This window comes from Mixophyes fleayi, chromosome 1 (genome assembly GCF_038048845.1).
Source record: "Mixophyes fleayi isolate aMixFle1 chromosome 1, aMixFle1.hap1, whole genome shotgun sequence".
Lineage (NCBI taxonomy): Eukaryota > Metazoa > Chordata > Amphibia > Anura > Limnodynastidae > Mixophyes > Mixophyes fleayi.
In genome coordinates this window covers 116,763,104-116,789,493 of record NC_134402.1, presented here as the reverse complement: position 1 = coordinate 116,789,493, position 26,390 = coordinate 116,763,104, and positions in this window count along the sequence as shown.

Genomic DNA, 26,390 nt, shown 5'->3' with positions numbered 1-26,390 from the left:
GTAGTATCTGATAGACTCAGCGGCCCATTTGAAAGCTAAACAACCCTGTTCCACCGGGTTGGGTACTAAACCCTGATGCTGTAAACCCTGATAAGACTCACCAAGACTTCTTGAGAGCGAATCCTCAGTGGATGTGCACGTCAACAGTAATCTTTCTACACTTCAGGGGGCAACTGAAAGAGGCGCCGCCTCTACAATGCTTTTCAGTACGACTTACATAATGTAGCCTTAAGCTATTCTATAACTGCCCTCTTAAGTGTAGAAAGATTACTGTTGGCGTGCACATCAACGCCATTCTGTGCTGCCAACCGGTTCATTCATCGCATTTTCTCCAACTCATTAGCAATATGTTGTGCTACTGAAGGTTCGCACTCAAGATGTTGCGGTGAATCTTGTCGGGGTTTACAGCATTGGGAATAAGAGTACCACCGGTTCCAACATGGAATATTTCTTATTGGGCAGAATTTTTTTTACAGCCAAGATAATGGATGGGTGTCTCTATCCCATCAAATCTCTGCTAGAACACAGCAGCCAAACCCACTCCAGATGCATCTATTTGGAGATACCATCCCTTGCTGAAGTTGGGTGTTACTGGACACAGAGATACTCAAAGATGTTGTCCGGCAGCCTTTACAACTTTTGACCAGACCAACTTGTCTGGGAAAGCCTTTTTAATGAGCTGGGTGAGAGGAGCAGTGGTAAAATTAACCTTAAACCAGAGATCATAACCTACTAGGGGCAGCACGGTGGCCAAGTGGTTAGCACATCTGCCTCACAGTGCTGGGGTCATGAGTTTAATTCCTGACTATGGCCTTATCTGTGTGGAGTTTGTATGTTCTCCTTGTGTCTGCGTGGGTTTCCTCCGGGTGCTCCGGTTTTCTCCCACACTCCAAAAACATACTGGTAGGTTAATTGGCTGCTATAAAAAAAAAAATTGACCCTAGTCTATCTCTCTCTCTCTGTCTGTCTGTCTGTGTGTTAGGGAATTTAGACTGTAAGCTCCAATGGGGCAGGGACTGATGTGAATGGGTTCTCTGCACAGCGCTGCGGAAACTGTGGGGCTATATAAATAAATGGTGATGATGATGATGATACTAGACCCAGGAAAGTTCTTAGCTAGGTATTCTGCACCAGTTTAGACCAGTCTTTGACAGTCTCAAATTTGTTCACGTGAGGATTGACTTTACATTGTCATACCATGTACCCAAGTACTTGGCTTCTCACATGGCCAATACACACTTCTCAGGACTAGCAATCAGACCCACAGCTCTGAGTGATGTTATCACCACCTCCACCTTGGGTAGGTGTGACTCCCATTCTTAGAAGTGGATTACAATATCGTGCAAACTTGCATACTCCTGGTGTAGATTTAAGAACTGAAATGTCGCGGGAGCCCTGAGAAGCCAAAATGCAGTTCACTGTACTGAAACAACCCATCCAGGTTTGAAAAGGCTGTCTTAATCAAGACAAATGGCGTTAGAGGGATCTTGCAGTAACCGTTGGCCAGATCTAACATGGTAAGGTACTGACCGTTGGCCAAGGTTTCCATTAGCTTATCAATTCTGGGCATTGGGTAGGTATTGAAATGGGTAACTTTCTTTAATTTAGAAAATCATTACAGAAACGAATACTCCAGTTCGGCATGGACACTAGCATAATAGGGGTTATTCCAATTGTTATTGGATTCTTCAATGACATTGAGGTCCAACATCTTTTTAAATTTCTATCTCACAGCTTATGCCTAGCTTTAGGAATGCAGTATGGTCTTAGTGTTGTATGAGGATGGTACATTCAGGTACCTCCCAAAATATATCTAGGTTACACTGGACAATTTCCTCATTCTGTTATCTCTGCTCCGTGTTATGGTTCAGTTCAAAACTAATTTTTTAATTACAGCCATGGAGCCAGACACGTGATATAAACTTTTAAACTGTTTATTGCAGAAAAAGCATAGTCCAGGGAAAGCAAATAAACAGAAACCAGTTCAGGCTGATGAAATGATGCACTTCCAGATATTGCCAAACAACAGGTAAACAATAATGAAACAGAGGAAATAACTTAACTGAAGCCAGTTCGCAGTAAAAGCCAGAAACATGCAGGTAATCCAGGAACAATGAAACATAAGCAGGCATAGGAACTTCAATGACCAGCAAAGGATCCTGGAATAGGCAGGCATATATAGGACACAGTCAGTTGTGGATGATTAGCTAGCAGTGCTAGTTAACCCCTGTTAGTAGGAAAGGCCGAACAGCAGCAACTCTGGAGGATCACAGGTACTGCAGGGTAATATGCATACAGAGAAACAAGGCAGATAATAACACAGGGTAATATTGGTTTCTTGCACCACTGCGTTTATTAAGATGGCTTGTGGCTCCTCCCTCTCATGTCATGGTTTCAGCGAGTTTACATAATTAGTCTGGACTGGTCTCTTCCTGACTCACTTTATAGTTGAGAGGCTCCATGGCCACATCATACGGCCCCTGACAATGAGTAAATAGTTTGTTCTCCTGTGTGGGTCCCAGTACAGAACTTGTTTAATTTCCATTCCACTTGAATGGAAAATCTTAATCACAGCTAACTTATCATTTTGTTTTGCTCATGCATATACTTCTCTACCAACGGGTGATCTTCCCCAACCTGTTATACAACTGGGACACAAATTAGATCATATTAAGTTCTTTAAGATCCTGTTGCTCCCAACTCTCCTTTAAAACATCCAAAATGCCCCTTGGCTTTATGCCATACAATAATTTGATGTGGCTAAACTCTGTGGACGCTTGAGGCACTTCTGTCACTGTGAACATCAATTAAGGCATCAACAAATCCCAATCCGTCTTTCCTGCGTTAACGCCTTTCTCACCATATGCTTGAGGATTCTGTTAAAACATTCCACTATGATGTGTGCAACGTTTCTACGTTTCACACTCAGCACAGCTCTTTCATGAGACGGAAAATGGGGATATCCTAATCAGTCAAGATTTCTATGGGGATACCTAATTGGGTGCAATACAGAAGGTGTTCTCTTGTACTGGATTTTTTATATTGTGTAAAGGTATAGCGGGTGGCATAGTTCACCATGACCAGCATGGACTGGTTTTCTATTGGACCTACCAAATCCATACCAATACGCTAAAATGGGGCCTGCACCATGGGAATGAGAACTAGCGGAGTTCTGTAGTCTGGCTTTGGACATATTCTCTGGCATAGTGGACATGTCTGGTAAAACTTCTTTACCATCATGAACACGTTTGACCATAAAATCTGAGTAATATACACTCCCAGTTTTGCCTTCTCCCAAGTGTCCCCCACACAGATGTAACATAGTAACATAGTAACATAGTTGATGAGGTTGAAAAAAGACACCAGTCCATCAAGTTCAATCTATTTTGGATCTTCTGCGATCCTGCACTTATATTTGAAATTAATCCAGAGTAGGCAACCGCCCATCTGTTTCAATTTTGAAAATCCCCCCAGACTCAATATTGCAATCCAATTTTTACCCTATATCCACTACTATCCTTTATTTTAAATTAACGGTCGTATCCCTGGATACACCTTTCCGCTAAAAATTTGTCTAACCCTTTCTTAAACATATCTATTGAATCTGCCATCACAACCTTCCCTGGCAATGAATTCCATATCTTGACTGCCCTTACTGTAAAGAACCCCTTCCTTTGCTGGTTGTGAAATTTCCTCTCCTCTAACCTTAGGGGATGACCACGTGTCCTGTGTATGGTCCTTGGGGTAAAAAGTTCCCATGAAAGCTCTCTGTATTGACCCCTAATGTATTTGTACATAGTAATCATATCTCCCCTTAGACGCCTCTTTTCTAAAGTAAACATGCCTAAACTGGCTAACCTTTCCTCATAACTTAATGACTCCATACCCTTTATCAATTTTGTCGCCCTTCTCTGAACCCTTTCTAGTTCCAAATTATCTTTTTTATAGAGTGGTGCCCAGAACTGTACTGCATATTTAAGATGAGGTCTTACTAACGATTTATACAGTGGCAAAATTACACTGTCTTCCTTTGCATCTATGCCCCTTTTTATGCATGCCAATACTTTGTTTGCCCTTGCAGCTGCTGCTTGACATTGAGCACTATTGCTAAGTCTACTGTCTACGAGCACTCCCAAATCCTTTTCCATTATAGATTCTCCCAAATTAATTCAATTTAATTTATAGATTGCGTTCTTGTTTTTGATCCCTGAATGCATAACCTTACATTTATCTGTGTTTAACCTCATATTCCAATTAGCCGCCCAATCCTCCAGTTTATTTAAGTCCCTCTGTAGAGAAGCTACATCTTGCTCTGATTTTATTACCTTACAGAGTTTAGTGTCATCTGCAAAAATAGAAACTTTACTCTCTAAACCATCACCAAGGTCATTAATAAATATATTAAAAAGGAGTGGTCCCAGCACGGAACCTTGAGGTACTCCACTTAAGACCTTTGACCAATTAGAAAATGTTCCATTTATCACAACTCTCTGTTCCCTATTCTCTAACCAGTTTTCGATCCAAGTACAAATTTTGATTTCTAGACCCAGTTCCCTTATTTTGTAAACCAACCTCTTGTGTGGCACTGTATCAAAGGCCTTTGCAAAATCTAAGTAGACCACATCTACTGTCCTGCCCTGGTCTAAGTTCCCACTAACTTCCTCGTAGAAACTAAGTATATGTGCAGCTTTAAGTACCAGTGGAACATGAATTTGTGGCACCAACAATTGCTCTACAATTTTATCTTGAACTTCAGCAATTCTATATAACATATCAATTTTTAAGATATAACAGGCAAATACCTTCTACAGACTTGCCATCCGTCTCTACTCCATTTAACTGAATTACATTTTTATAGACATTTGCTAAGGCAGCATCTCCAAGTTGGTTTCAACCAAAGTCTCTCAGTAGAAACAAGTTAGATAACACTGACCAATCTGAGTCCTCATCAGGAGTTCTGGCACCTTCACCTGCAGTCTTGCCAACTAATGATGGCAGCAACCGGTTCTGCATTGGGATTTGCACAGCTTGCCTTTGTCTTTAGCCCATTCTTTCAGATCACAAGGCTTTATTTTCCTGAACTGCACATCGTTCCAGGATTTGTAGCAGAGCATGACACTTCTCGCTCTTCTCCTCTCTTTTTTACTCAAGCTTGTCCCTCGTGGCTGTACCTTCAGCCGACTGTACTTGCTCCTGGAGGATTTGTTAAAATAGCTAAAAGTCTTTGACAAGTATCAATAGGCAAGGCATTTTTGGGGCAACTGCCACTATTACTGTGACTGTTTGTCCATTTATGGTAACAAGCAAAAGGTTCCCATTATATTTTTCAGCAGTCCCATGGACACAGAGGACATTTTATTTGTGAGCCAGAACCTTAGGCAATATAGAGTTGGAAACCAAGGTCACATGACCTAATCTACCACAGCTAGCACAGGATAGTGATTCACAAAAACAGCTACATGGGCGTAGCAGGATTTTCCCTCAACTGAACTCATAGTACAGCAGCTTGGATAGATCAGTTTTGCGTGTACCAGCAAACAATCCATAGGTTCAATTCATGTTGGTCATTCCAAAGCAATTTTTCAGCCTTTTTGTCAGACAAACTTTTCTCGCCAATGCCCGGTCCATCATTCGTGCATTGGCGAGAAAAATTTGTCTGACAAACATTGGCAGGAACAATGGAGGTTTGGGCATAAGCTGCAAGACACTGTATCTATATACTGCAGTGGCCACTTCCTCATACATCTGAGGGTCCACCTGAAGTGCCCTCCTTTTGAGCCCTTGGTCCATACCTCAGATACAATGATTGATAACCAGAATCTCGATCATGCTGACTGCAGTATTCCTATATGGCTGCAATCACTTTTTAAGTGTTTTACAAAGTTCAGCAAGCTGAGCATGAACCAGCAAATATTTGGACAGACTTCAGTCATGATCTACATCTTCATCAAAAGGTGTGCATGCATCCTTTACCTGGGGCAGAGATGGCACCAAGATGCACTATGGGAAGAAGGCAAACTGGAAGTGACAGTGTGATGCTCTCTGGGCAATGTTCTGCTGGGAAACCTTAGGTCGTGACATTTATGTGGATGTTATTTTGACGCATACTACCTATCTAAACATTGTTGCAGACCAAGTACATGGCAATGGTATTTTCTAAATAGCAAGGTCTATTTCAGAAGGAAAATGTTCCCTGCCACACTGCAAAATTTGCCCATAAAAGGTTTGAGGAACATGACAAAAGGTTCAAGGTGTTGACTTGGCCTCTGAAATCCCCACATCTCAATCCAATCAAGCCTCTGTGGAGTATGCTAGAAAAACAAGTCTGAGCCATGGAGGCCCCACCTCAGAGCTTACAGGATCTGCTGCTATCATCTTGGTGTCAACTACAACAGGACACTTTCAGAGGTCCATGCTTTGTTGGGTGAGAGCTGTTTTGGTGGCATGGGGGAGTCCAACACAATATTAGGCAGGTGGTTTAAATGTGGCTGATCGGTGTTCATTATATTGCAAAGCAGACAAAACTAGAATGACAACAATTTCACTATTCATCATCATTTTTGCAGATCCACAATATCAGCCACAATTAAATTGCATGTAATTTGAGAAGTCTCGCTAATCAGAAATAGATATAACATATGCATTTTGCTGAATTTTTTATATTTTTCTCTGTATTTGTGCTTTCTGGATAACCCCACCCTTCCAAGCACCTGATGTGATTGATTGAGCAACTTCCATTTCTGTATTGTTGTTTGACAGGCATGTTTGGTATCAGTAGCTGATGGGGAGTGATGGCCTTCTATTGCAATTTGGAGCTTTCTGGGCTAGCTCTTGGTAAGCTAACTCAATGTAAAGATACATACATATATGACACAATGTAGGGACTCTCATTGTTTAGAATTTACACCATCCCAATAGAAGAAGCGCTTTGATGCACTTATCATACATTTGCAAGTGTGTGTAACTTAGGTTTCTGCATTTTGCATAAAAGTAGAATAGTAGCTCTTTTACTGGCTCACACCTGTGTGCTGGTGTTTTTTTTTCATGTATTTCATCAACATCATTACCATATATTTATATAGCGCTATCCTTTATGCTCTGCAATACTGGTTAATGCAGACAAAGAGGTAAGAGGATCCTGCTCACAAGCCTAAATATACACCGATCAGCCACAACATTTAAACCAACTGATTTTCCTGTTCTGGTCTGCTCTTACAGTGGCTACACTGGTTGCCAGTATTTTACAATACAAAATACTTCTACTAACATATAAGGTCATCATCAAAACATTTATTCACTGTTCTCAAAATCACCCCCAACTCAACTCCTCTGCTCTGCAAAGATCTAACAAATATCCACACATGTAACCTATTCCCATTCCTGGTTACTGGACTTTTTCGAGCTGCATCCACTTTACTTTGTGGAATGCCCTCCCTTATACAACAAGACTTTCCTCTAGCCTCCAAATCTTCATGTGTAAACTCACCTCTTCATGCAAGCTTATCACATTTCTGAACTACTTTGTGGCTTTCTACCTTATTACTACTCCTCTACACAGTTCCCACAAAACTTACATATGTTCCCTTTTCCATACTCAAACAACCTGTCTGGACCAAAATACTATGTAGCACTTAACCTCATGTATTAAATTTCTATTGTCCTACAGATTGTAAGCATGCAAGCAGGTCCCTCTTACCACTCTGCCTGTCGATAATGTCCAGTCTTCTCAGTCAATGGTGATGCACAGTACCTGAGCAATAAACAGGAAGCCAAGCTAGGCAACACTGCAACGGTAACAGTAGTATAAAATGGTGTCACCCATGAACTACAACAAAATGTAGCAGATTATAGCGCTATAAACTACTCTCCCAGTAGTCCAAGACACTGGGGGAGGAGAAAACAGAGTAGGAGGGATGAGCAACTTGAGGAGACTGCTGGTGCTAATCAGGAGAGAAGAGAACATAAATAGGAACTGTTTGGAAAAGTAGATAGAACAGCCATTTTGGAAGAGTGTGGAAAAGCTGCCGATAAGAAAGTGTGTGACTGAAAATATGGAGCAGAACATGCAGATTAATCAGATTCCTGCCAGTGAGGTGGGTTATAGAGACTTGGTGAGACTGACTTCTTCTAGAATTGGTCAGAGTGTTCAGTTTGTGGGGAATGTTTTACAAGGGACCTGTGACTGTGAACCTCTGGGTGTACCTTGTAAAGAGCTACTTCTTTGGGCATACAAAGATAGTCCCTAGCCTGAAAGGGAGTCTCCTGGTCTGGGTGAACTGTGGTGAGCAGAGAGGAGAGCAAGTCAGAGGTTTGGTCCCAGTGGATTGCTGTTGCAGCCTGTCCAGAGCTCTGCCTCTGCAGTGACACATATATGTTATCATTAATTCTAACACATATGCACATGCAACTAAGAGATTTCAATTACCAATCATTTCTGAGTTGGGCTACTACAGACTCATTTAACTGCATCAGATAAAAGACACTGACGAGATTATTAACTGCTACCTTATTTGTGGATAAGTGTAAAAGAACTTGCTGCAGCTTTATACACAAAGGACATTTACATAATCTAGGCCAACAAGTGCACCAACAGTGCCCAACTATATATATATATATATATATATATATATATATATATATATATATATATATGAATGTGTTATTTTCTTTAAATAGTCAGAGTGAAATATATATTGCAATTGTGCTTGCGGTGATATTTTGTGAATTACTGCTGTAGTTAATGAGTTAGAGAGCGGATGTATAACCCAGCATTTAGCAGCAGAGCTGTTACTGCTATTCTCTCTTCTTTTATTTTATCGCTTAACATATTCATCTGACAGTTTGTTCTAAATCTATTTTGTTTTTTCACCGCTTATTTTAATAGTCTATTCAATTCTATTGTATCAAGTTAATCTTTGTCTATTTGGAATACCAGTGTGTGTTCATAGGCCACTAGATTTAACTTGGGCACTAGATTTCTATGTCAGTGTGGTAATTCTGTAGGTACCTATATTCTTTTTAAAAGACATGTCTCTTAGAGTTGATTTAGCGGTGCAGTCTAATCAGGATTGAGAGTAGTACTGAAGATAAAAGTCTATTGAATTTTATATGTTACACATTTTTTATATTGTTCCGTCTGATTTGAATTCCTTTCTTCAACCACCCTTACCTTTAATAAACATACCACAATGCTATATATATATATATATATATATATATCTAATATATAAATGCTTAGTGGCGTCTGTGTGTGTGTGTGGGTGGAAAAAAACCCAAGTTGCAGCGCCACCTGCTGGGCAGAGTTATACACTGACCTACTAAATTCTTAGTGTGTGTGGGAAAAAAAATTCAAAAAGGGCTGAAATTTGGTAGGGCTCAAACTCATTTTCGTGAGGTAATTTTACCTCATGAAGACACATGTGTAGAGACGTGCGTTAGTGTGTGTGTGTGTGTGTGTGTGTGTGTGTGTAAAAAACTATTTTCTCAGAAAGGGCTCATCCAATTGACCTGAAATTTGGTATACTGACATTATTTGACAAAAAAATTAGAATAGTCAAGTCAGTTAACTTCCATCATCCCCCCTTCCCCCGTGGGAGGGGTATTAAAGGCTAAATTTACGAGTTGAGGGCTCAAACTCATTTTCGTGAGGTAATTTTACCTCATGAACACACATTAAAAAGGCCGCTTGCGTCGGGAACTAACACTCTTCCCCTGAGGAGGCCTGGGCTAGGTCCAAATGCATGACAAGAACCTTTTTAAGACCTTAAGTAGCTTGATTTGACTAGAATGCATGAGTATCATGCACGGGTTAACTTGTATATATATATATATATATATATATACTCTGTTATATTATCCATGACAGGTCTGAATGGGTACAAGTGCTTTTTTTATTTCTAACTCCATGGTAATTATTCCTACCTTGCTGCATTACTGTCTGATCTGAATTAAGAAAGTGAATTTTATTTCTATCTCCATGGTATGCTGTCCTCCCACTGCTTTTTTTTTTTGTTTAAAACTTTTATTGTTAGTTTTTGCTGGGGAAGTTTATTGAGGGTTTGATTGAAGATACTGATCACATGTGTTTATTAACCATATATAATCATTGTAGAATTGCTGCAAGCCAGAGATGGCTGCTAGGCTAGTGTGTGTAGTTATAAGTGTATTAAGATTTAATAAGCATAATTCAGAGTTATACAAGGATTAAACAGGAGAAAAACTTTCTACCCATTACCACAGCTACACAAGGACAACAGTCAGTATTCACCTGAACTCCATATTCTACTGCTGATATTTCCATCTCTCCCTGACTGCAAGCTTCATACCATAAAAAGTTTGTTTCAGACTTGATCTTATTTCCTTCTCAGTTCATGAAAGTTGTATTTATCTGTCATTTTATTTACCTGCAACATCCCCTTTAATCAGCCTGGTCTACTATTTGCTCAGCCACTCCCTTCCCCTGCTTCAGCTGTTTCAGTCTTCTATCTGTATCTCCCCCCTCCACCACACAACACCTTGTCTCCCCCAGACATTCAATCCCGCCAACCTTTTTCCCATTCTTACTCTGACACACCTTTTCCTATCCTGCGCATTCTGGAACCTGGAGCACAAGCTCAGTCTGCAATAAGCTTACAACCATTCATGACCTCTTTCTCTCTTCCTGTCCTGGGGACCGCTAAGGAGGGGATGTAGGCATCCTACTGTCTACTGGTTACATCTTCAGTGTATTCCCCCTGAACCCTCATTCTCCTTCTCCTCCTTTAGAGTTCACTCTATCTGTCTCTTCTCACCTCTCTGCCTTCGTGTTGCTGTCATCGATCATCCACCTTGTCTTTCCTCCCAATTTCTAGATAATTCTCATCCTGGCTTTCCCATTTACTCTCTTCTGATCTTCCCATGATTATTATCATTGATTTTAACATCCCTATTGACTCCTATTAATACAGATTCCTATAATCTCCTAACTCTCACTTTTTCCTATGGCCTCTCCCAATAGACTACTGCCGCCGCCCACCGTGTGTCACGGGCACTAGGAGTCTTTACCCAGGGATCACCAGATGGTAGGCTTACCAGAGCAATGTAGATGGTAATAGGGTACTCTGGTAGCTGGGTGATCACGGAACATGAAATGATGACCGATGAGATGCTCAGGAAAGTCTATGACTAGCAACACTGGTCATAATGAGGTAATGATACACAAGGAACTGTATGGACAAGGACACGTGAAGGTAGTCAGTGGTCTGCGATAGCAAGTTGTACCACTGCTATAGTGAGGAGGAATGTCCAACAGAAACAAGGAGGTGATGAGAGTCAGCGGTCTGCGGGTAGCAAGTTGTACCGCTGTCTGAGTGAAGGAATGGAATCCAAGTGGAGGTATCCAGGTAGTCAGTGGTCTGCGGTAGCAAGTTGTACCACTGCTATGTGAGAGGATAATGGAACAGGTGATAGCGGAAACAGGGATCAGTGGTCTGACATCAGCAAGTTGTACCACTGAATATATATGTGAGGAGGTGCACGGGGAAAACTGCAACACAGGATATACACAGGCACCTTATACACGATCCACAGTAATATGCACAATATAGATATATATATATATAAATGACTGATCAGGGCTGCAATCTAGAAAGTCTCTTGAAGTAGTCCAGCACAATGATAACACAGTCAATGATGGCAATAGACTCAGCGGATAGCAGACTCCAGAGAGAACCAAACACAGTCCAGCAAGATATGCAATACACAGCACAGTCAATGAGAAGTATGCATACCGTGGTTCAGCAGTAGCAGTCAGATGGGATTGCAGCGGTACCTGAGCGGCTGGAGACCGACTGGATAGGAAGTCCCTGGATAGGTGAAGCAGCGGTCTAGCAGGTGCAGCGCACAGGTGAGTAGACCGACAGGGACACGAATCCACAGGAGTCAGCAACACGTGGAACTGGACTCATAGGAAACCCAGGAGAATGGAGATGATCCAGCAGAGGGTAGTAGAAGAGATACAAATCCAATGCTGACAGGAGGGTAGAGGCCAGTGGAACACGTGAAGGCGTGGAGAGTGGATCAGCAGGAGATGGACGATAGCGCTGACCACAGCGGCAGGACTCAGCGGCACACGGAGGTAACCAGTAGCAACCACAGGAACCAACAGCGATGGGAAACAGGAGTGCAGCGCAGGGCAGGAACTGTAGATCACGAAGTGTAGCAGATGGTAATGAAAAGCGGCAGTCTCGAGGAAGTCACAGCAAAGATGAGATGAGAGTGTAGTGCACGGAGGCAGCGGATAGTAATCAGCTGGCAGTCACGATGTTGAACACAGGCGAGTTGTAAGCAGGAGACTGTAGTGCACAGAGGCAGCGGATAGCAGTCAGCTGGCAGTCACGATGTTGAACACAGGCGAATTGCAAGCAGGAGACTGTAGTGCACAGAGGCAGCGGATAGTAGTCAGCTGGCAGTCACGATGTTGAACACAGGCGAGTTGCAAGCAGGAGACTGTAGTGCACAGAGGCAGCGGATAGAAATCAGCAAACAGACTTGATGAGAAGCAGGTGAGTGAGGTAAAAGCTGGAGTGCACGGAGGCAGCGGATAGCAATGAGCAAACAGTCACATTGATATAAAATAACGTTGAAGTGGTGTAGAAGACTGTAGTGCACGGAGGCAGCGGATAGGAATCAGCAAACAGTCATGATGATAAAGTTGATGGTAGAAGTGGTATGGAACCACAGTAATAGAAGTGGTTTGGAAACCACAGGAATCAGCAGCACTGAATACACAAGTAATACAGGAACACCTTCAGAGACTCATGAGGAATGAGACTCCAAGATCAGGCCACGTGGTGGTGACCACAGGTGCTTAATATAGGGAGGTTGCCTGATCTGCCAATTAAGTTAAAGGGGTATACACTGAAGTATAGAAAAGGGCTGCGCATGCGCAGACCCTCAGGATGGTGGACGGCCACGGTTCCTAAATGTCCGGGAAGAGGCACTCACGGTCCGGTGAGTGACAGTACCCCCCCTTTTAAAGGTGGGCACAGAACGCCTGGAACCGGGCTTGTCCGGATTTTTGGAGTAAAACTTCTTCAAAAGGGCAGGAGCATTAAGATCTTCAGCTTTGATCCAAGAGCGCTCCTCAGGACCAAAGCCCTTCCAATGAACGAGGAAGTGGAGGACTCCTCGCGAAATTTTTGCATCTAGTACCTCGGTAATCTCAAAATCCTCCTCCTGATGAACTTGAACTGGCTGCGGAGCTGAGGGAGGAGTTGAAAAACGGTTGATAATAAGAGGTTTGAGCAAAGATACATGGAAGGCATTAGAAATCCGAAGACTCTTAGGAAGAAGGAGTTTCACACATACTGGATTGATAACTTGAATGATCCTATATGGACCAATAAAACGAGGGGCGAATTTCATGGATGGAACCTTCAAACGAATATTTTTTGTGGATAACCAGACACGATCTCCAATTTTTAGTGGTGGAATAGCCCGCCTCTTCTTATCAGCGAAAGATTTATATTTGACAGATGTCTTCTTTAAACAGGTTCTGACCTGAGACCAGATATTTTTAAAGGTCTGACAAACAGTTTCCACCGCAGGAACTTGGGTGGGCGGGAGGGCAGGAAATTCCGGAAAAGACGGATGGTGACCGTAGACCACAAAGAATGGAGTTTTGGATGATGACTCATGGTACATGTTGTTATGGGCGAACTCAGCCCAAGGGAGTAACTCTACCCAGTTGTCTTGATTGGCTGATGAAAATATCCTTATAAAAGTCTCAAGATCTTGATTGACACGTTCGGTTTGTCCATTGGATTGTGGATGGTAAGAAGATGAGAGTGCTAATCGTATGCCCAAGGTTTTACAAAGGGCTCGCCAGAATCTGGACACGAATTGTACTCCTCTATCAGACACAATCTCAGATGGACATCCATGGATACGGAAGATCTCTTTAATGAAATGTTCAGCCAGGATAGACGAGGAAGGCAAACCAGACAGAGGGATGAAATGAGCCATCTTGGAAAATCTGTCCACTACCACCCAAATAGTGTTATGGTTCTTACTAGGTGGTAAGTCAGTAACGAAATCCATACTAATATGGGTCCATGGTTTGGACGGAATGGGTAGTGGTCGCAGCAACCCTGCTGGGGTTCTGCGGGAGGATTTGAATTGCGAACATAATTCACAGGAAGCAATGAACTCTTTGACGTCTCTCCTCATTGAAGGCCACCAGTAACTTCGAGAGAGGATTTCAAAAGTCTTGTGTTCACCGGCGTGTCCAGAAAAACGAGAGGCATGGAACCACGAAAGGATTTTCCTCCTTAGAGTAGGAGGCACGAGGGTCTTCCCAAATGGTAGCGTTTTGGTGGATGAAGCAGCCAGTGAGATACATTTGGGGTCTAGAATGGTATGGTTGGAAACCTCTTCTATATCAGAGGACGTAACAAAGGCTCTAGATAAGGCATCAGCTTTTTTGTTCTTGGCAGCTGGTTTGAAGGTAATTATTAATTCAAAACGGGAAAAGAAAAGAGACCATCTTGCTTGACGAGGGTTCAAGCATTGGGCAGACTGGAGATATGACAAGTTCTTATGATCCGTGAAGATCGTCACCGGATGGCGAGCTCCCTCCAACAAGTATCTCCATTCCTCTAATGCGGCTTTGATAGCCAGTAATTCCTTGTCTCCGATGGTATAATTCTTCTCTGCGGGTAGGAGACCCCGAGAATAGAAGGCACAAGGGTGGAATTTTTGCTGTTCCGAGCGTTGGGAGAGAATAGCTCCTAAGCCCACATTAGAGGCATCTACTTCTAGGAAAAAGGGGAGTGTCACATCAGGCTGACGAAGGATTGGAGCCGAAGAGAAGGACTCTTTTAATGTTTGAAAGGCTTGAATAGCCTCAGTAGACCATTGCTTAGGATTAGCCCCTTTTCGAGTCAGGGCCACAATAGGAGATGCAATGGAAGAAAAGTCTTGAATGAAGCGTCTATAGTAATTGGCAAAACCTAAAAAACGCTGGATGGCACGAAGAGTAGTTGGCTGGGGCCAATGTAGTACAGCATTTACTTTGTCAGGATCCATCTTCAGACCAACTCCGGAAACAATATACCCCAAGAATGGAATCTGGGGTAATTCGAATGAACATTTTTCTAATTTACAGAACAATGAATTTTTCCGTAGCCTGGAGAGGACTTCTGCCACATGTTGGTGGTGAGAAGGCAGGTCCTGTGAAAAAATCAATATGTCGTCCAGGTAGACGACGACACATACATATAATAAGTCCCGAAAAATCTCATTGATGAAGCCCTGAAAAACAGCGGGGGCATTACATAGCCCGAAAGGCATTACCAGATATTCGTAATGCCCGTCTCTGGTGTTAAACGCCGTCTTCCATTCGTCACCGGAACGGATTCTGATTAAATTGTAGGCACCACGAAGATCCAACTTAGTAAAAATACGGGCTCCCTTGATGCGGTCAAATAGCTCAGTGATCAACGGAATGGGATACCGATTCTTGATAGTAATGGCATTGAGTCCACGAAAATCTATACAAGGGCGTAATGATCCATCCTTCTTTTTGACAAAGAAGAACCCAGCTCCAGCGGGCGAGGTGGAAGGTCGAATGAACCCACGCTGGAGGTTCTCCCGTATATATTCAGATGTAGCTTGAGTTTCAGGTAACGAGAGTGGATAGACCCGGCCCCTGGGAGGAGTCTTGCCAGGAAGAAGATCAATCGGACAATCCCAAGAACGATGAGGAGGAAGACGTTCAGACTGAGCTTTATCAAAAACATCGGTAAATGAAGCATATTGAGGAGGGAGTCCCGGTGAAATAGCTGAGATGGAAGCTTGCTGTACCTTGAGAGGAATGACTTGGGAAAGGCAATGATGGTGACATTCAGGCCCCCAAGACGTGACTTGAGGGGTGCGCCAGTCAATCTGGGGAGAGTGACACTGAAGCCATGGAAGGCCTAGGACAATCGGACTTGTCGTAACAGGAAGAATTAAAAACGATATCTCTTCATGATGCAGAGCACCAATCTGAAGGGTTACTGGAGACGTACTCTGGGTGATGAGACCGTTGATGAGACGTGATCCATCGATAGCCGTCACAGTAATGGGAGTTTTTAAGGTAATCATTGGTAGAGACCATTGATTAACTAACGATTTGGAAATAAAATTTCCTGCTGCTCCGGAATCAATCAATGCCTGTGACTCAAAGGTTTTGGTAGCAAAGGAAATAGTCACATCAAAAGCGCAGACTTTAGATTTCATAGACGATGGAGAGGACTCCAGGGACCCTAACTTCACCTCTCCAGAACTAGTTAGGGCCTGGCATTTCCCGATCTCTTAGGGCAGGAGCTGAGGACATGAGTGGAATCAGCACAATAGATACAGAGTCTATTCTTGACTCTTCGTTTCCTCTCCTCAGAAGATAACTTGGAACGTTCTATCTCCATGGGAATCACAGCGGGTGACACTGGACGAAATTGAGGATTAGAGCGAAAAGGTGCTTTAGCAGAAGTCGTTTTCTCAGCCTCTCTTTCACGAAATCTCATATCAACACGATGGCATAGAGAGATCAAATCTTCAAGTGACGAAGGAAGCTCTTGGGTAGTCAGTGCATCTTTAATTTTATCGGAAAGCCCCTGCCAGAAGGCGGCAACTAGGGCTTCAGTGTTCCACTGAAGTTCAGAGGCTAAGATCCTAAATTGAATGACGTACTGGCCTACAGTATGAGATCCTTGTCGCAGACGGAGGATGCTGGAAGCAGCGGAGGTCACACGACCTGGTTCATCGAACACACTTCGGAATGTAGAAATGAATTTGGCACTATCTTGTAATATTGGATCGTTCCTCTCCCACAGAGGGGAGGCCCAAGCCAGGGCTTGTCCTGAAAACAAAGAGATAAGATAGGCCACTCTGGAACGATGGGTAGAAAAATTTTGAGGTTGGAGCTCAAAATGGACTGAACATTGGTTAAGGAAACCCCTACAAGTTTTGGGGTCTCCATCGTACTTTGACGGAGTAGGCAGGTGAAGCGTGGAAGCTGTAGACACCTGGGATGGCAATGGGGAAACGGAGGAAAGCACAGGAGCTTCAGTAGTAGCTGTCACAGTCTGTCCAGAGGTTCCTTGGGAGGTTAATGACTGATAACACTGAAGTAACAGCTGTTGGCGGGCATCCTGTTGCTCCACACGGCTAACCAGATGTTGCAGCATCTCTTTGGCGGTAGGTTCCACATCTGGGTCTGTCATGGCCTGATCTTACTGTCACGGGCACTAGGAGTCTTTACCCAGGGATCACCAGATGGTAGGCTTACCAGAGCAATGTAGATGGTAATAGGGTACTCTGGTAGCTGGGTGATCACGGAACATGAAATGATGACCGATGAGATGCTCAGGAAAGTCTATGACTAGCAACACTGGTAATAATGAGGTAATGATACACAAGGAACTGTATGGACAAGGACACGTGAAGGTAGTCAGTGGTCTGCGATAGCAAGTTGTACCACTGCTATAGTGAGGAGGAATGTCCAACAGAAACAAGGAGGTGATGAGAGTCAGCGGTCTGCGGGTAGCAAGTTGTACCGCTGTCTGAGTGAAGGAATGGAATCCAAGTGGAGGTATCCAGGTAGTCAGTGGTCTGCGGTAGCAAGTTGTACCACTGCTATGTGAGAGGATAATGGAACAGGTGATAGCGGAAACAGGGATCAGTGGTCTGACATCAGCAAGTTGTACCACTGAATATATATGTGAGGAGGTGCACGGGGAAAACTGCAACACAGGATATACACAGGCACCTTATACACGATCCACAGTAATATGCACAATATAGATATATATATATATAAATGACTGATCAGGGCTGCAATCTAGAAAGTCTCTTGAAGTAGTCCAGCACAATGATAACACAGTCAATGATGGCAATAGACTCAGCGGATAGCAGACTCCAGAGAGAACCAAACACAGTCCAGCAAGATATGCAATACACAGCACAGTCAATGAGAAGTATGCATACCGTGGTTCAGCAGTAGCAGTCAGATGGGATTGCAGCGGTACCTGAGCGGCTGGAGACCGACTGGATAGGAAGTCCCTGGATAGGTGAAGCAGCGGTCTAGCAGGTGCAGCGCACAGGTGAGTAGACCGACAGGGACACGAATCCACAGGAGTCAGCAACACGTGGAACTGGACTCATAGGAAACCCAGGAGAATGGAGATGATCCAGCAGAGGGTAGTAGAAGAGATACAAATCCAATGCTGACAGGAGGGTAGAGGCCAGTGGAACACGTGAAGGCGTGGAGAGTGGATCAGCAGGAGATGGACGATAGCGCTGACCACAGCGGCAGGACTCAGCGGCACACGGAGGTAACCAGTAGCAACCACAGGAACCAACAGCGATGGGAAACAGGAGTGCAGCGCAGGGCAGGAACTGTAGATCACGAAGTGTAGCAGATGGTAATGAAAAGCGGCAGTCTCGAGGAAGTCACAGCAAAGATGAGATGAGAGTGTAGTGCACGGAGGCAGCGGATAGTAATCAGCTGGCAGTCACGATGTTGAACACAGGCGAGTTGTAAGCAGGAGACTGTAGTGCACAGAGGCAGCGGATAGCAGTCAGCTGGCAGTCACGATGTTGAACACAGGCGAATTGCAAGCAGGAGACTGTAGTGCACAGAGGCAGCGGATAGTAGTCAGCTGGCAGTCACGATGTTGAACACAGGCGAGTTGCAAGCAGGAGACTGTAGTGCACAGAGGCAGCGGATAGAAATCAGCAAACAGACTTGATGAGAAGCAGGTGAGTGAGGTAAAAGCTGGAGTGCACGGAGGCAGCGGATAGCAATGAGCAAACAGTCACATTGATATAAAATAACGTTGAAGTGGTGTAGAAGACTGTAGTGCACGGAGGCAGCGGATAGGAATCAGCAAACAGTCATGATGATAAAGTTGATGGTAGAAGTGGTATGGAACCACAGTAATAGAAGTGGTTTGGAAACCACAGGAATCAGCAGCACTGAATACACAAGTAATACAGGAACACCTTCAGAGACTCATGAGGAATGAGACTCCAAGATCAGGCCACGTGGTGGTGACCACAGGTGCTTAATATAGGGAGGTTGCCTGATCTGCCAATTAAGTTAAAGGGGTATACACTGAAGTATAGAAAAGGGCTGCGCATGCGCAGACCCTCAGGATGGTGGACGGCCACGGTTCCTAAATGTCCGGGAAGAGGCACTCACGGTCCGGTGAGTGACACCGTGATAGCCACTCCCTGAATCTAGTGTTTTCCCATCATTGTGACATCTCTAACTTCTCCAATTCTGTCTTCCCACTCTCTGACTACAATCTCCTTTCCTTTACCCTCGTTATACCTCTTGCCCCCCTCTCCCACCCAAAGTCACTCACACACAGCATTCCATCAACAGCATTGACCCCATCATCTTTGTGTCCTTCCTCGAATGCCTCCTCACTCCCATTTCTTCTCTATCATGCCCCAATGCCGCTGTCACTCTTTACAGCTCCTCATTCTCTGTTGCCCTTGATACTGCAGCCCTTGTCATCCCAGTTCATCTCCGCCAATCTTAACTGTAAACCTGGCTCTCCCCTTTTATTCATCTCCACCAAAAGTGCTATCGCTCCTCTGAACGCCAATGGAGGAAATCCTGCTCCATTGTTGACTTCATCCACTTTAAATTCATCCTTTCCTCCTACTATTCAGCCCCCTCTCTTGCTAAACAAACCTATTTCACATCCCTCATCTCCTCCCTGTCCAATAAAGCCCGATAACTCTTTGCTATCATTAAATCTATACTGTGTCCCTCAACTTCTCCCTGTGTGTCCATCACTGCTGTTGACTTTTCCACCAACTTCAAACACAATATTGCTTCTATCCACAATGATATCTGCTCACCTCTGACCACCTGTCCTCTCTATCACTCACTCTGCCCTTTGGCTCCTACACTTCTGTAATTGTGTCTGAGATCTCACTCTTCTCTCCTACTCTTTTTCTATAACCTGTCCTCTTCCTCTATCTATTGGATTCTTCCAAGGCTCTGTCCTTTGCCCTCTGCTCTTCTCTCTCTCTACACCACCTTTCTCAGTGAAATTATTCAATTATTTGGCCTCCAATACCACCTCAATGCTGATGACATGCAAATCTATCTTTTCTCCCATTTCAGAATTCAGTTCAAGCGGCTTACTCTCACAAAGCCCATACTGACACTTCTCCTCCTTACATCTCTGACCTTGTCTCGCAAAACATAACCTCTCTGTACCGCCTCTGATTTTCAACTAAAACTTCCTCTCATTATGTCCTCCACTGCTTGCCTTCAAGACTTCTGCCATGCTGCCCCCATTCTGTGGAACTCCCTACCCTGTGTCACTCGACCCACCCCCATCCTTCACTTCTTCAAATGCTCACTCAAAACTCACCTTTTCAAGCTCACCTGTCCTACCAGCTCCTGACCATCTTATCCATCACCTCCTCTTCCTTCACCTGTCAGCTTCATTTTCACCCAGCTAGTCCTACTGTCTCTCACCACTCCTTCTAGAATGTAAGCTCTCATGGGCAGGGTCTTTTCTACCTATTGTCCCATGTCTATTCACTGTCTGACTCCCTTGTATGACCTGTAATGTATTTTGCTGCACTCCGTGTGAGTCCCCATACCCATATGTGCTATTTTTGTGTATTACCTCATCTATTTGTTACTTACGTCTGTATCTAGCACTACGGAAAATGTGTTGCCTTATAAATAAATAAATAATAACAATAAAAAAGGGGTTCTCCAAGTAATTCAGTCATAATGCACGGTACTTACATCCGCACAAAGAGCAGCTTACAAGATTTCGGCGTAGGCACTGTGCTGAAGAGTGAGTACAGTGAATAGAGCATATTAGCAACACCCCACACAATTTTAATATTATAATATTGCATCTCTTTGATGCTAAAAATATTAAGTTGTATAAATTGTCTTATTCCTTTATGAATCATTTTATATTGTTTACCAGACACTGTTTTGCCAGACAAGTTTTTGTCCAATTAGTAAAATAAAATAACAAAGGAAAAAATATAAATGAATTAGAGATTGCTTTGAATAATAACAGTTGTATTGGAAGATACAGCAGGGCACTTTGAAATTCACAACCTTTATAAGAGTTGTAAATTACCAAAGTTTTATGTTAAAAAATATTACTACACATCAGGTTTAACATGAAGTTTTAGGGATTTGTTTTGAAGTTTAACATTTTAATTTTCCTTTATTCCATATATGGCTTTTATTATTGAAGGCATTAAAAGAAGAGATGTTCAAGGGGTGCCACAGTAAGGATAAAGTCTAACAGCTTTAAATGGATATGCAAAAAAGCTAAGTAGGCATCAGCATGAAGAAAATAAAGATTCTTTGATGTGTGTCGTATTTTCATTTTAGCAATTAAAATGTCTTTTGAAGCTATTTGGCATATAATTTAAACCCACAGAGTATAAAACCACGCATTTTTTAAAGATTGTCCCATATTTAGCACAAACAAGGTCGTAAGGATCAAGAGGATTTCATTAAAAAAAATATTTTACTTTTAAATGGATACATTTAACATAATATTTTTAGGTGGTATTAATAAAAAAATGTATTGTTAATCACAGACTACTTTACTCATTCATATAGATGTTCAAATGTCTTCTAGGATTTCTTTGTTAAAGAAAGTAATACTGTACAACTTGGCTAAGCATACAGCATGCATATATTTATACCAGATTTTGCTTTATAGAAAAATTGGGACATTAGCATTAATTAAGAAAAAAAAGCTAGAAATTAAACTTAAATTAGGAAATAAAACTGTATTAGGAAAAAGTAAAAACAATGATATTCTTTATAGTACTTTACTTGAATTTATTTAAAATGTGCACTTATAAAATTCCTTTTGTGAAGGATTGATCCAGTTATTTAAATAGGAAAATCTGACCACAAAACAGAATTGTCATTTCCTATTTATAGCCTCCATAAATACTTTTAACAATTAACAAATTAAAAGCTTCTTAGTATACCAAATTTCAGCCCTTTCTGATTTTTTTTCCACACACGCTAAGAATTTAGTAGGTCAGTGTATAACTCCGCCCAGCAGGTAGCGCTGCAGCAAATTTCAGCCCTTTCTGAGTTTTTTTTTCCGCACACACTAAGAATTTAGTAGGTCAGTGTATAACTTCGCCCAGCAGGTGGCGCTGCAGCTTGGTTTTGTTTTTTTCACACACAGACACACGCCACTAGGCTTTTATATAGTAGATTTTATCTTTATTTACATAGCTTTATGTTACAATTCTGAGAACCAATTTATATATGAGTTCACTTGAAAATATCAATCTTTTACAATTTAATTTCTTTTGTATTGTTTAAGAACTTGCACCTCTTTAAGGGCGGAGCTTACGCCAATCCACACACATATGTTTAAAGAATTTAAATTTGAAGACTGCAACTGCTATATAAGGAAGAGCAATTAAGCACTAACGATACATCCCTTGAGAAAGTCACAGAAGTGACGAAACTGGTCGGGACATATTGCAGACAGGAAACAGAAAGTAGGAAGTAGCATATGTTCCACGGTAGAACGCAAGCCATCACTCGATCGCAAGGGAAGGTCTTTTCAGCTAAAAGCACACACCAAGGATCGGCTATCCTTCTCAGGAACACCTCACAAGGAGATCTAGCCTTCTGCCTCAGCAATATCGCAAGTACTCTGGGCAGTATCTCGCCTCACATCTTCATTTGTATTGCCTCATGTTTTGGAACTGTTGTCTTACCCTCCGGGACATCACCACTCTAGACTTTTAGTGGACTAATAGAGATATTCTATGTTTGGAACCGTTCTTCCGGGGAATCACCATTTAAGACTTATAGAGTTTAACAGGAGTTTTCCCTAAATCTGTACAAGCAGCATTGTTCATATATATATATATATATATATATATATATATATATATATATATATATATATACACACACACACATATTAGAGATGATCCCTGACCCATGAAGCGATATTGGTATTGGTTTTGGATCTGGATTAGCTTTGTGTTTTGGCAAAACCGTCCTCGTGTGTTTTGGTTTTGGTTTTAGATCTGTATTTTCTTTAGAAAAATTGCTAAAATATGCTTAAATCACATAATTTTGCTCTTTTTTTTATCCTACATTATTATTAACCTTAATAACACTAATTTCCAGTCATTTGCAGTCAATTGTGACCACCTCACAGGTCACAATATTATTTTCATACACTTTCAGACAAATACTGCAGCGACCTGGTTGGATGCTAAGCGACAGAGCAATGACTCAAACACATGGCAGTTCCAGGCACATCTAGGACACATTGGCACACAGCAGTGGCAGGAAAAAAAAAAGTTGTGCAACATGGAATTGTCCTTGGGCCCTCCAGGGATGGGTGATCCTTATGTTGCATCTTAAAAAGGACATGCACACTTTAACAAACCAAGCACTTCAGTCACAAAAGAGCCATCCTTATGGCTGAAGTGCTTGGCTTGTTTGTGCCCCCACAAAACAAGGTAGCAATGGCTTTAAGCCACCTAAGGTAACAGTGCTGTTAATGAACTCTACTGTGGCAAGATGTTGTTGTCATCATCCGCATGTATACATCATCTTCACACATTATTAATTCATCAACACTGGAATCCACCATTACAAAAGTCTCAGTATTTTGATGCAATTTGCGGGAAAGGCCTTCCTTGTGGAACTTGAAGTTCACTTTCATGAAAATCATCTTTTCTACATTTTGAGGAAGTAGCCTCCTACACCGATCGCTGACAAGGTTCCCATCTGTGCTAAAAACTCTTTCTGAGTACACATTGGAGGGTGGGCAGCTTAGGCAGTGCAAAGCGAGTTGGTACATGGGTCTCCAAATTCCCTTTTTTTCCTCCCAGTATGTAAAGGGACTGTCTGATGTGTCTATTTCTATGCTGTCCTGAAAATAATCCTCCACCATCCTTTGGATGCTGATAGTAGGATCAGGTGGAGTTACGGCAGAGGTGTCAAATTTTTTGGTCAATTATTTTAGACTAGACCAGATGTCAAAATTGTCAAGCCTTGAAAACGCATACAAGCGAAACGCACATCGGCGTTCGCATTGTATTTATCTACTTGCCTCCTTGTATTATTGCAATTTATAGCGTTCTCACGGTTGGCTGTTTAACAGGATTCTATAATATATTACTGCTACAGCCGTATTTAGATTCAGCTTGATGAGAAATTCTACTCCTTATAATCGGAGCATTTATTAATAGAATCACCAGATTAAGACACCTGCATACGCTGATCCTAGATAGTACCATAGAACCAGTGTTCACCAATCTCGCAATATACTCATACCGGACACCTAGCAATTACCAATAATAATTAGATCCTCAGCCAACTATGACACTATTAGGAATATAGACTATTAAGTCTCCGGAGATTATCCATAATACGCATATCATCTAATTGAACTAGTTTAATAATGGATACATGAGATTAATAGAGGTAGACGCCAACTGCATATATCAAGGTGTCTATTTAATCTTATAGAGTGAGATTGCAAAGCATTGGCAGCTGAGATTGCATATTATAACTATATTACATATATCTGGCATTTGCTTTGTATCCCACTATTTACTTCCCGATACAAACAACAATACCTAGTATCTATTGTTCCTTATAGCGTACATACGGCTAAAAATGTAACAGTGTCAACCTACATATTACTGTTACAGCTTACTGGTATAGAACAAATATAATTAGGGTTTCAAATGGTATTATTGTATTGATACACGGTGACTCAGAGAATATTTTAATAGACATGTTTTTGTCAAATATATTACCAGAACACTTACTCTGCAATATACAAGGGTACCTGTGAGATCAATACAGAAATATTTATAACACTTCACTAATTAAGTTACTATTTGATACACCATATTAATAGAGGCAAACACCAATGATTTATTAAGGTGGTTATCTTTATTTTATGTAGAGTGACAACAAAGCGCTTGCAGCAGTGACTGCAATTTTACTTCACATTGCACAATATTTTTGTTTTATTTTTTGCTTATGTATGGTACAGTTTTTAATATATATCCATAAAATTTATCTTTTAGATTTTCCACACATCTTGGAGTGCCTCTATACATACCCTTTTCTTGTTTGTTTCCTCCTTGTACATTATATGTATAGATAGGGTGCACCCACCAGAGAAAAATGTATATATTTAAATATGTCTAGAATAAACTGCATGGTCAGCTACATTGGGGATGGACTATATGGAAATGTATTTATTTACTTAGTGCGGCTATACCTTATAGTCATTAATAGGGAGAAGGCTAATGGATAGCCAATACCAACAAGGGAAAGGTTATAAGAGGCCCTCCTGATCTGCACATGCGCAGAAGCACAGTCAAGATTTAGGATGACCGTGGCACAGCACAGGCGCCGGCAGAGGGGCGAGCGGACCGACTCCAGGTCCAGAAGTCCGGTGAGTGACAAACACACATATATTTACATTCACATATTCATTATGTAAATAGTTCACCTTAAAAAAGTTCCAATACACAGTCATTTATAATCAAATGTAATAGATTTAATAGTTTAATGTAATAATGTTAAAACCACTTTATTGATATCTAAGGTTCAGGATTCAGGAAACATATCATGTTTAGTGTCATTCTAATCCACTTTTTTATCAGACATTCGCTACTATCGGCTAAGCGATCATACCTTGCGTATGCAAGTTATGAATGATAGAGGAAATGATAGTCAAAATGATATTGAGTGTGTGATGCTAATAGACCAGCTTGAACCAGCTTTTCGGAGGGAACACACTTATGCTGCTGTTGGAGAGTTGACACCCCACCCTTGCAGGGCCTTGTTTGAACCGACCTATGACCTGCATTACACTGGAGTATCCTGAATCCTGAACCTATGGAAACATGCCATGACATCACTACTGGTTTTTTTATGTATCACAAACTGTATATAAACCAGGCTCTGGGACCACTATATAGTCTACTTGACCACAGACTTCAGGATTGAATGACTGTATGCTGGATCCAGAGCACTTGCTTATGTTTTCGGCTGTACTTTATTTATTGAATTGTTATTTGTTATATCTTTCTATTAAATCTCATTGCGCGTTGGAACCACACAAATCGCAGTGGACAATGTTTTATTGGTAAGCGATGAAATTACTTTAATAAACAGTATGATCATCCATACATATGTGCCAGTGTTGACAGTCTTAGCATTACTGTGCATTGAAAAGGCTGGCAGAACAAACAAGCAATATACAAACAATTATCTGTCATGGACCACTATCTATACAGCATAGGCTGTGATGAGTTGAGCAAAGCACTATTGTCATTAAGTGTATAATTTA